The sequence below is a fragment of the Elephantulus edwardii genome, unplaced genomic scaffold (assembly GCF_000299155.1).
Source record: "Elephantulus edwardii isolate Elephantulus edwardi_28Jun2011 unplaced genomic scaffold, EleEdw1.0 scaffold00350, whole genome shotgun sequence".
Lineage (NCBI taxonomy): Eukaryota > Metazoa > Chordata > Mammalia > Macroscelidea > Macroscelididae > Elephantulus > Elephantulus edwardii.
Window position 1 is genome coordinate 1,253,170 of NW_006400100.1, and position 9,030 is coordinate 1,262,199.

The window sequence follows — 9,030 nt, forward strand, 5'->3', positions numbered from 1 at the left end:
CCGCAGATTTGTGCTGGATTGACTAGGCAGAGACATCAGACAGACTACGTTCCACATTGAGAAGAAAGGGCATGCATCCCAGAACACTGTGATTTTTTTAATGCCCAAGAACCTATACCTGTCAGTGCGAGGAATCTATAGCCCAAGCAGCTGTTCAACGGACAGAACAAGGAGACATGGCATTTGGGAAACTCAAGAACACTGTGTGTCATTTACTGGCAAGAAGAGGGATAACAATCCAAACCACAATAGGATACCATCTCACCCTAATAGCAGTAGCAACGTTTAGTAGGGTAGCAAGTAGGAAAGGTCAGAGAGCACGTGGAGAGGGGGGGACATCTCCTACACTGTGGCTGGGAAGGTCAATTGGGGCGAGTACTCTGGAAGACAGCTTGGCATTTCCTAAGCTTTCCCGATTTGCATTCTGAGTGCCTTGGAACCTGAGAGGACTCATCTCCCAGGGGACGAGCACCATTCTGCTACTCTTTCCGGGGTTTGGGAAGGTCTGTTTGCCCAGAAGAGGATGGCCAGTCCTACTTCTTTGTCTGTCTTAGTCTGGAAGCTCCGCTGAAACCTGTCCACCGTGGGTGACCCTGCTGGTATTGAAAATACAGGTGGCATAGCTTTCAGCATCACAGCAACACGCAAGCCACCACAGTACGACAAACTGACAGACGCGTGGTGGGAGCCTGCCACGGAGCGGATGGCGACTCCTGGCAACCCGTCACCGGGCTTTTCAGGCTTGAACTCTTCACAGGAGTAGGCAGCTCACCTTTCTCCCACACAGCAGGCTGTGCCTTCAATGCCTGGCAGAGGATGGATTGTAAGGACAACAGGAAATGCTTTGCACACTGGCAGGTGCTGGCTAGTCTGAGGTCGCCAGGTAAGGCGGTGATGATGGTCCGAGGTTCCAAAATGGGGAAGAGTCAAGTGCGGGATCAAGATGAAGAGAAAGAAAGCCAGCTGCACCAGCCATTCCCATCTGCTGGGCGCAGGCCCCAGCCCCAGGAGGCTCCATGCCTAAACTCTGGCCGCTTCTAGGAAATCCCTTCCAGGAGATGGTTCCACACAAGAGTCCAAATCTGACCAACTAGATGTCTTTCCCTGTGCTTTGCACATCTGCCTCCGCTCCTTTGGACTGGGACTAGTGGTCAGACTTAACCTTCCTTTGAAACATGGGGAGATCTGTGCTGATTCCTACTTCACAGAGCAGCCTTGGACATCTTTCTAAAGTCTATCTCTCAGGTGGTCTTCTCTTATCAACCTTTCCAGGCCTCTCCCTTGCTTTCAAGGGGATGCCCAAATACCTACTCTCTTTGGAAACCCATCCACGTCCCATTCCCTCTGCTGTGGCTCTGGTCTCCCTCACTTTGCTGCTCCCTCACCTACGGACTCACCTGCTGTTGATCAGGCCCAGGATTCTCCACATGGGGTTTGGGACCGTTTGGGGACCACTCCTTCCTTCCGTAATAGTGAGTGTTGCCAATTTTGGGGGAAGATGGGAGAAATCCTCCTGAGCACCAGAACCAGTGGATGCCGTTGAGAGCCACAAGCAGGCCTGGCCTTGGATTTTATGGCCATGTTGTTAAGGTGTCTCCTCTGGGGCCAAACATGGTTCCCAGCACCAGGTGTGCTGGTGGCAGAGCCCAAGGCCACGCTTGTGGCAGAGCTTAAGATAGCATGGTGGGTGCCAGGGCGATCGGTGTAGTGACCCGAGTGTGCACCATGAAAGTGCTGTGTAGTGGACCTCTGAGAGCTAAGCCCGTCTCCCTGACAAATTGTGACTGATGTGGGGGGAAATCTGGAGCCTGTGGCTGGAGGTGGAGCTGCTGGGAACCCCGTGAGGTGGGAATAGGTCCCAGTTGTTTGTGGATGTGCTTCCCAACAGGGGCCTGAAATACGGGCCCCATAGCTCTGGCAGATGAGGCATGCTTCACGTTTGAGTTTGAAGCACACAACCTCAGTGCCCAAAGGATAACCCAGAGCTACCACCGAAGGATTGACCAGGGGCTCTGGCAGATGCCAAGTACCTTGTGTTGTTAGAGGTAGAACCCTGAAAGTGAAGTTGGGAGGGTGGGGTGGTGTCCATGGGGATGACCCTACTGTCAGGAGCAGGCTTTGGGGTGAGGTGTGCAGATGCTCTGGGGAGTGAACTGGGGCTCCTGTGTGACACCTGGAGAGCCGTGCTGGTGGAGGGAGGGACAGTACCCAGAGTGCCAGCAACTGCGGATAACGCAGAGTTGCCACCAAAGGATTGACCAGGGTCTCTGGCAGATGCCAAGTACCTTCTGGTGTCAGAGGTAGTAGGACCGTGAAGTGGAAGCTGGGATGGCGGGGTGGTGTCCATGGGAGAGACTCCCCTGTCAGGAGCAGGCTGTGGGACCAGGTGGGTAGATGCCCTGGGATATGATCTGGGGGTGTTGTGTAATATCTGGAGTGCCCTGCTGCAGGAGAGAGGGGCAGTAGCAGGGGCGATACTAATTGCGGATAATGGAGAGATGCCACCAAAGGATTGATGAGGGTCTCTGGCAGATGCCAAGTAGCTTGTACTGATAGAGAGAGGACTGTGAAGTGCAAATTGGGATGGCAGGGTGGTGTCTGTGGGAGTGACCCAGCTGTCAAGGGCAGGCTGTGGAGCCAGGTGTATAGTTGGCCTGGAAAATGAATTGGGGATGGTGTGTGATGTGTGGGGTGTCATGCTGGTGGAGAGATGTGTGCCTACCGGGTCTAGGGCATCCTGCTTTGACCCCCAGGTCTTCTGTGTCTGGGTCAGCCTGGGGCCTGGAGGTGCCGCTGCTGTTGGAGCAGCCCGTGCACAGGACAGGGGGGAAGCACCGAGAGTCTGCGGGGGAGCTCCCACTGGGGCTGGCTTCCTCGTCACCAGCCAGCAGCTTTTTGATGGAGCGCCAAGCTGCTTCCTTCTCCACATCTAGATCATGCGATGTGACTCTGCGCCCTGGGTCAGGGGTGGGTGGCAGCATCAGAGGAAGCCCTCGCCTTGGTCGCAGCAGAGGAATCTTGCGCCTGCGCGGCTTTGAGCTGTCACATGGCAATGCACAGCTCTGCAAGATCCTCTCCTGCCCTGAGGACACCCGTGAACTGTCTGTGCACGGGGTGAGATTGGACATGAACCCTGCAGCCGAGGTGCCAGGCTCTAGGGCCTCCTCATTCAGTCTTTGCCTGGACCCCAGAAGAAGTGGAGAGTGAGATGTGACATTCGGAACCCTCCTCCTCTTCTTCACTGGTGGGCAAGCACGGCTGGAGCTGTAGGAGCTGGTGATTCCATTGCGAATGGTACACGAGCTCAGGATGTGGCTCTGGGAAGGCTTCTTGTATCTACCCTGGGAGCTCTGCGAATGGAAAGCTGTCTGGAGGGGCCCAGGCTTGGGAGTCAAGACAGCTTGTCCGACTGACTGCTTCCTCTCAGAGCTCTCTGGGCCTGGTCTGCAAACCTGTTGGTCTTCTTCCTGAGCAGCCACGCTGTTCTCGTTCATTCCAAGGACCCTGGACCTGGCCCCCTGTACACCTGAGGCCTCCTCTCCTTCTGAGACCCCCCCCCCGGGCTGTTGAAGGGTGATGAGAGGGGACAAATTGTCCTCGGGGCCCCGACACAGCCCATTGAGTCAGGACTCTGACTGTACGTTGTGACAGCCTCTGGAGGTGTACACACAGAGGCAGGTTTCTGTGCAGGCGGAGTCTGCACGTGTAGCTGAGGGCTCTCACAAGGCTGCCTCCTAGAGCCAGCTCTCCAGACCTTCCTCTGCAGGAAAGCCTTTGGAAACAGTGTTTCAAAATCCGGCCGGCACTGACAAGGGATCTCTGAGTTCCTTTCAGGGCACGAAGAGAAGCAGCCCAGAGAAGAGCCCTGGGGCGGGTTGTGCGCCTTGGGCGCCGATTCCGACCTGGCAGCACCTCCACCCCTGGTGCAGGGCTAAGACCCCTGGGGCCCGGCTTACCTTTGAAACCATCCATGGTGTCAGTGGTGGAGGAAAGGTCCGTTATGATACTGGATAACCCCCGTGTCCAGGGTCCAGCTTGAGGTTGTTTTGGTTTGGGTTGTGGGGGGTATGTGTCTGTCTGTGTGTGTGTGTGGGGGGGGGGGTTTCTTAATGAAGAAAAGTATCAAAGAGCTCAGAGCGGTCTCCCACTCAGAAAAGTATCAGAGTGCAGAGCGGTTTCCTACTGGTGCAGACAAAGGACACAGCTGAGCGCGCTCCCTGGGGTCCGTTATTGACAAGCAGCTGTCAGTGTATGAGCACGCGCCCGGACCTCAGGCGCCATGACAGGGGGCACGCATGAAGCACGCGCAGTGGCAGGGCGCGTGCTCAGATTGCCACAGCCGCGTGCCCCTGAGTTAAGTGTGTGGTGTGTGGCGGGGAGAAGGCAAAGGAAGCTAGAGGTTCAAGTGCAAAGAACGTTAGAGGTGCAGGTACATGCACCAAGCACACTCCAAGGACACATGTGCTGAGGGGCAGGAGCAGAGGCTGAGGAATATCAAGGGGCCAAGAAGCATGACAAACAGGCTCAGCAGCAGGGGCGGCAGTTCATCTGGTGGAGCCTTGGGCGCTCGGCTTTTCTTTCCATCGGGGTCAAAGCGTTTGTCTTGAGCAGGGGAAACTTCTTAGCAAGATCGGTCCCCGCACCCGGATGGCCCTGGCTCTCGGCATTGCAGTCTCTGACCAGGCAGAGAGGTAAAGGGTCCTGGGAATTCGAAGGTGCTGCCCTTGACCGGGAGGAATCCTAGGGACCACCACCCGATGAGGACTTTGCAATTCAGGTCTGTTTTGCTTCTTTCTGACCCGTGGGACGACCCCACGGTGGCTCTTCTCTGCTTGGCGCCACCTGCCCTTTGTAGTGCTTCCTCTGCTGGCCAAGTACAGAATAGCAGTTGGAGCCTTGTGTCATCTGTCAAACCAAGTCTTGGAGAGGGAAGAGCCTTCCGCCAGTCTTGAGGCCCTTTTCGTCATAGAGTGCATTTCCCTGATTTATTTGATTAGTGAGCTTTGGTGAACCAGTGGTAAGAAGCTGCGCTGCAATCCCAAATGCAGCCGATTCTAATCCACCAGCTGCTCCATGGGAGAAGGTTTACATATGTATAGGATATCAATGGGATAGGGAAAAAGATTTGACCCTGATGCCCACCTTTCTTTCATTTCACCCATGCACTGTCCCCCAGCATTTTTTGAGAAGACTGCCCCTTATCCATTTAAGGTTTCGCATGAGCACATTTCAGTCCCTACAATACTCATCTGCACTGTGTTACAGTAAGAATAACAATAACAATAACGATTATTATTATCCACACAGCCCAGTGCCTTTGCATAGTCAATGCAACACCAATGAGCATCTTCCTGCTGTTCTGTGCTGTAAGCCAAGATCCATCTGACATTAGCAGTGAATATCCTTTGGTCCAAAGCCTCCTCTGATTCTCCCTGAAATTTCAGGCAGTTACCTCCTGCCAGTGTACTGACCCAGCTGTCTCTGAATAAACATGAAATACTTCCATATGATATCACTCCATCATTTGTGCATTGTGCTCTGCTACATCTCGATCTCTCTCGCTCATGCTCTCTCTGTAGATCTCTTTCTGTCTGTATCTCCTTTTGAGGCGCACAGAATTGGGATCGCTTCTAGTATTTTGCCTGGTAGCTGCATTCCAAGTTTCTTGGCTTTTACTATTGCTTCCTGGCCTCCATGTGTTTGCTGAAACACTTCAGCTGGTATTCCCCATTTCTTGGACCTTTTTGAAGTTTAATTTTTTTACCAGTACCCTCACTTTTTTTGAGTCTCACTTTTTTTTTAACAATGACAGCTTACACAGAATAACAGGTTATTTCAAGCTTATGCAAAATAGTAGTGTCCTGCAATTAATGGAACTATATTTTTGTTAGATGCAAATAGCATCATGTACATGACTAGACAGCCTTGAATTGTTGGAATATATATACATATATATTGAGAGGGAGAGAGACTTGTTTCCTGTCAAGTCGGAACTGACCCAAGGTTCACCTTTTTTCCATTGTCACCTAATCACATGCTGGTACTTGGTGTACTCAGGGTTAGCAGATTGGTTTCTGTGTGGTGGCTATATGCATTATTTCATTTCTTTAGCTCTTTCCTCCCTCATGCACTATTTGTCCGTATTGCAAATAGAGGCTCTTCCTCAGAGGGCTCCATCATGCTGGCAAAGGTGGGGAGTCAGCAAAAGAAAGGAAGACCCTCAACCAGATGGATTGACTCAGTGACTTCAACAGTAGGGTTGAGGACATCTGAGGTAAGAAGGATGGGCACAGGATAGGAACAGAGTTAAGAGATGTAGTTCCTAGGGTTGCTATGGGTCATACTTGACTTGACAGCCCCTATCAACAAGCACCCACAGCAGTGGCCTAGTCTGTAGGGAGTCACACTGCTAAAAGAAATGTGACACACCTGCGGTGATTCAAATCCACCAGAGGCTCTGCAGTAGGATGAAGTCTTGTGCTATTGAGTGCAATGAATTCTTAGTGACACTTGAACTCATGAGAATTGCCTTCTCCGTTCTCTGGGAGGTATCTTCCCCCTCACCTCTTTCATCTAGATTGTTATTTCCATAATAAACTGTTTCTTTTCTATAAGAAGACTGCCATTATCTTTTCTTTCTTGGAGCTCTCTAGATGGTGAACCTTCTACCTTTTGATGGGCCCATCCCCTCTGTGGCAGGAAGGCACTTTTCCTATCTCTCCCTAAGGTAACTTTATGATATACATGTACACGACGAGCTCAGGCAGACAGGGTCAGAGCGGAGTGGCATAAAGAATACACACTGACGGGTTTTCTTTAGAAGAAGGGCACGGTTACCTCAAGACCCTGAGACTCAAGAGACCCAAGGATCAAGAGTGCTTTTCCCAAGCCCTCGTCTGTATTGCTTTCTTAGCAGCACAGAGAGTATTAAAAACAAAAACAAACAAACAAAAAAACCCAAAAACGGTTTCTTTGAGCTCAAAGGCAAGACGGTGTTTCTGTGGAGAAACAGCCGGAAAGTGGATTCTGGTCGTATGTTTATGAGCATATTTGCTGTCGGTAGTAAATCATCTTTGTTAGTCAGCTAATAGGTCACGAGAACGTTTACTGATATTCGTCAAGGTTTTCATCGGGGTGGTCTCCCACAACACACAAGGAACTGAGTAATACAAATATAAAAATTAACATTTTCCCCACAGGAGAAAACTTTCAGTGTGATTTTTTAAAATTTCATTTACTTTCTACTTAAAAGGTGACATTTTAAGCCTGCTGTTTTTGTACATCACTCATTAGCTTGGAGGATTCACCTTGCTCTTTCCCTGTGTTGTAACGGGCACACATACTGGCATGGTCTGTGTTGCCCATTTCACAAGGTGCCTGCTCCCCAAGCTCATCCCAATGGGTGACCAAAGGTCAACTCTCCCACTCCCTCACTGACATGTCAAGGAAATGTGGTCAAGTCCATTGAAAGTGAGTGCCATTTTCCTTTGGTTCCTCAAATGCTCGACATTCATTTTGACCTGTACAATTCATTTTCTTTTCCACATTAGTCTTTCTTGATTGCTTCTTCTTGTAAAGAACGAGACAGAACAAAACCCAGAGATGCAGCCTCATCTACACATAGAGGCTCAGAGTGCCTCTGCACCACAAGCTCTTCATGCTGGGCCCCAGGGCTCCCAGGCGCCAGCGCGAACCCCAGCAGCAGCGCCAGGCCGAGCCCCTCCCAGGTTGCACTCGGGGCCACCGCGTCCACGGGAGATGGCGGCCAGGGGCCAAGTCAACAATTCACATTTTGTTGTTGATGAAAGGTGCCCTGGAGCTATGATTGACAGGAAAGCGGACAACAGCAAGAGTGGAAGTTGAGCTCACTCTTTGGCCTTCCTTGCTGCTGTGCTTCTGATTGGCTGGGTGCGCGGGGTGACCGCTGAGGAGTGGAGTGTAAGAGTGACAGATCCAATGGAGGCCCAGGGAGCGGGAGAGAGGGGCGGGCCGACAGGGAGGTCAAGGGCAAGGCTTCAGGGACTGAGTCTTTGAGAGCAGGTCATACTAGAGGGCAATGAGGCACTGTTCAAGTGAGGTCAGTGGGCACATGTGAGGCCGAATGACGCCGTGGAGAGCTGGGGCCTGCAGCTCTGGGGGCGGGGCCTGAAGCACCCAGGCCGGTGGGTGGGGAGTTTTCATGAGGAAGCGGGACCTCGGGCAAGAGCAGAGCTGAGACTGGTCAGATGAACTCAGGGTCCCTTCTGGTCAAGTCCAGGTTGGCAGTGAGGGAGGGATCAATCTGGTGTGGAGAAACCACCTACCTAGCAGGCACTTGGAAGAAACTCTCAGAGGGACACTTGACTGGAAACATCAGGGATTCATGGGGATTGAGGGCTAGTCCCAGGGAGTGTGAGGGGGCAGGGGCGTGTTCTGGTCCGCTCAGCTTCCAGACACCACAGGCCAGCCCGCAGCAGGGCTGGTTCACCTTGTTGGTCCTCACTGAGCACTTGGCATGAGCATTGATCATGTGGATGTGTATGGCATTAGCGGGATGGATGCAAATTCCAGACAGATGGGTGTTTATGCCTCACAGCCCAGAAGGCAGGCCCTGCCTCTTCCTGGCTCCCCCTATCACCTGCCACGAGTAAGCACCCACCAGCAGTGCTGTGGTAGGAGAGATGGTCTGCATCACAGGGAAACCAGGGTGATTGGTACCCAGACAGGATGGCTGCTCCCGTGGGAATCCATGTCCAGTCTGGCCATCTCTTTCCACAGAGGGAAGCTTTTCAGGTTTTTGGATTGGTTGGTTGGTTTGTTTGCTTGTTTTTTCTCAGATCAATTAGGTTGAATCTCAGACAGTATGTGGGAGAACTTGGAAAAAGTCTCTTGGAAGCATGTATCCAAGCACTCAGGACCCAGAAGGCCAGTAGCCATGGCAGGCCTCCCCAGCCCCCAGTGGTGGGAAGGCGCTACACTGCATCCAGGTGCCTGGCTGTCCAGCAGGGGGAGCTGCCTCATTCCAGTTCCATCTGACAAGCCCTGCAGGAA

The 9,030-nt window shown here is 52.3% G+C and overlaps 1 pseudogene; it reads right to left on the minus strand.

Annotated features, from left to right (window-relative positions):
- LOC102858203 overlaps nt 1–9,030 on the minus strand; it is a 37,715-nt pseudogene that overhangs the window by 16,653 nt on the left and 12,032 nt on the right.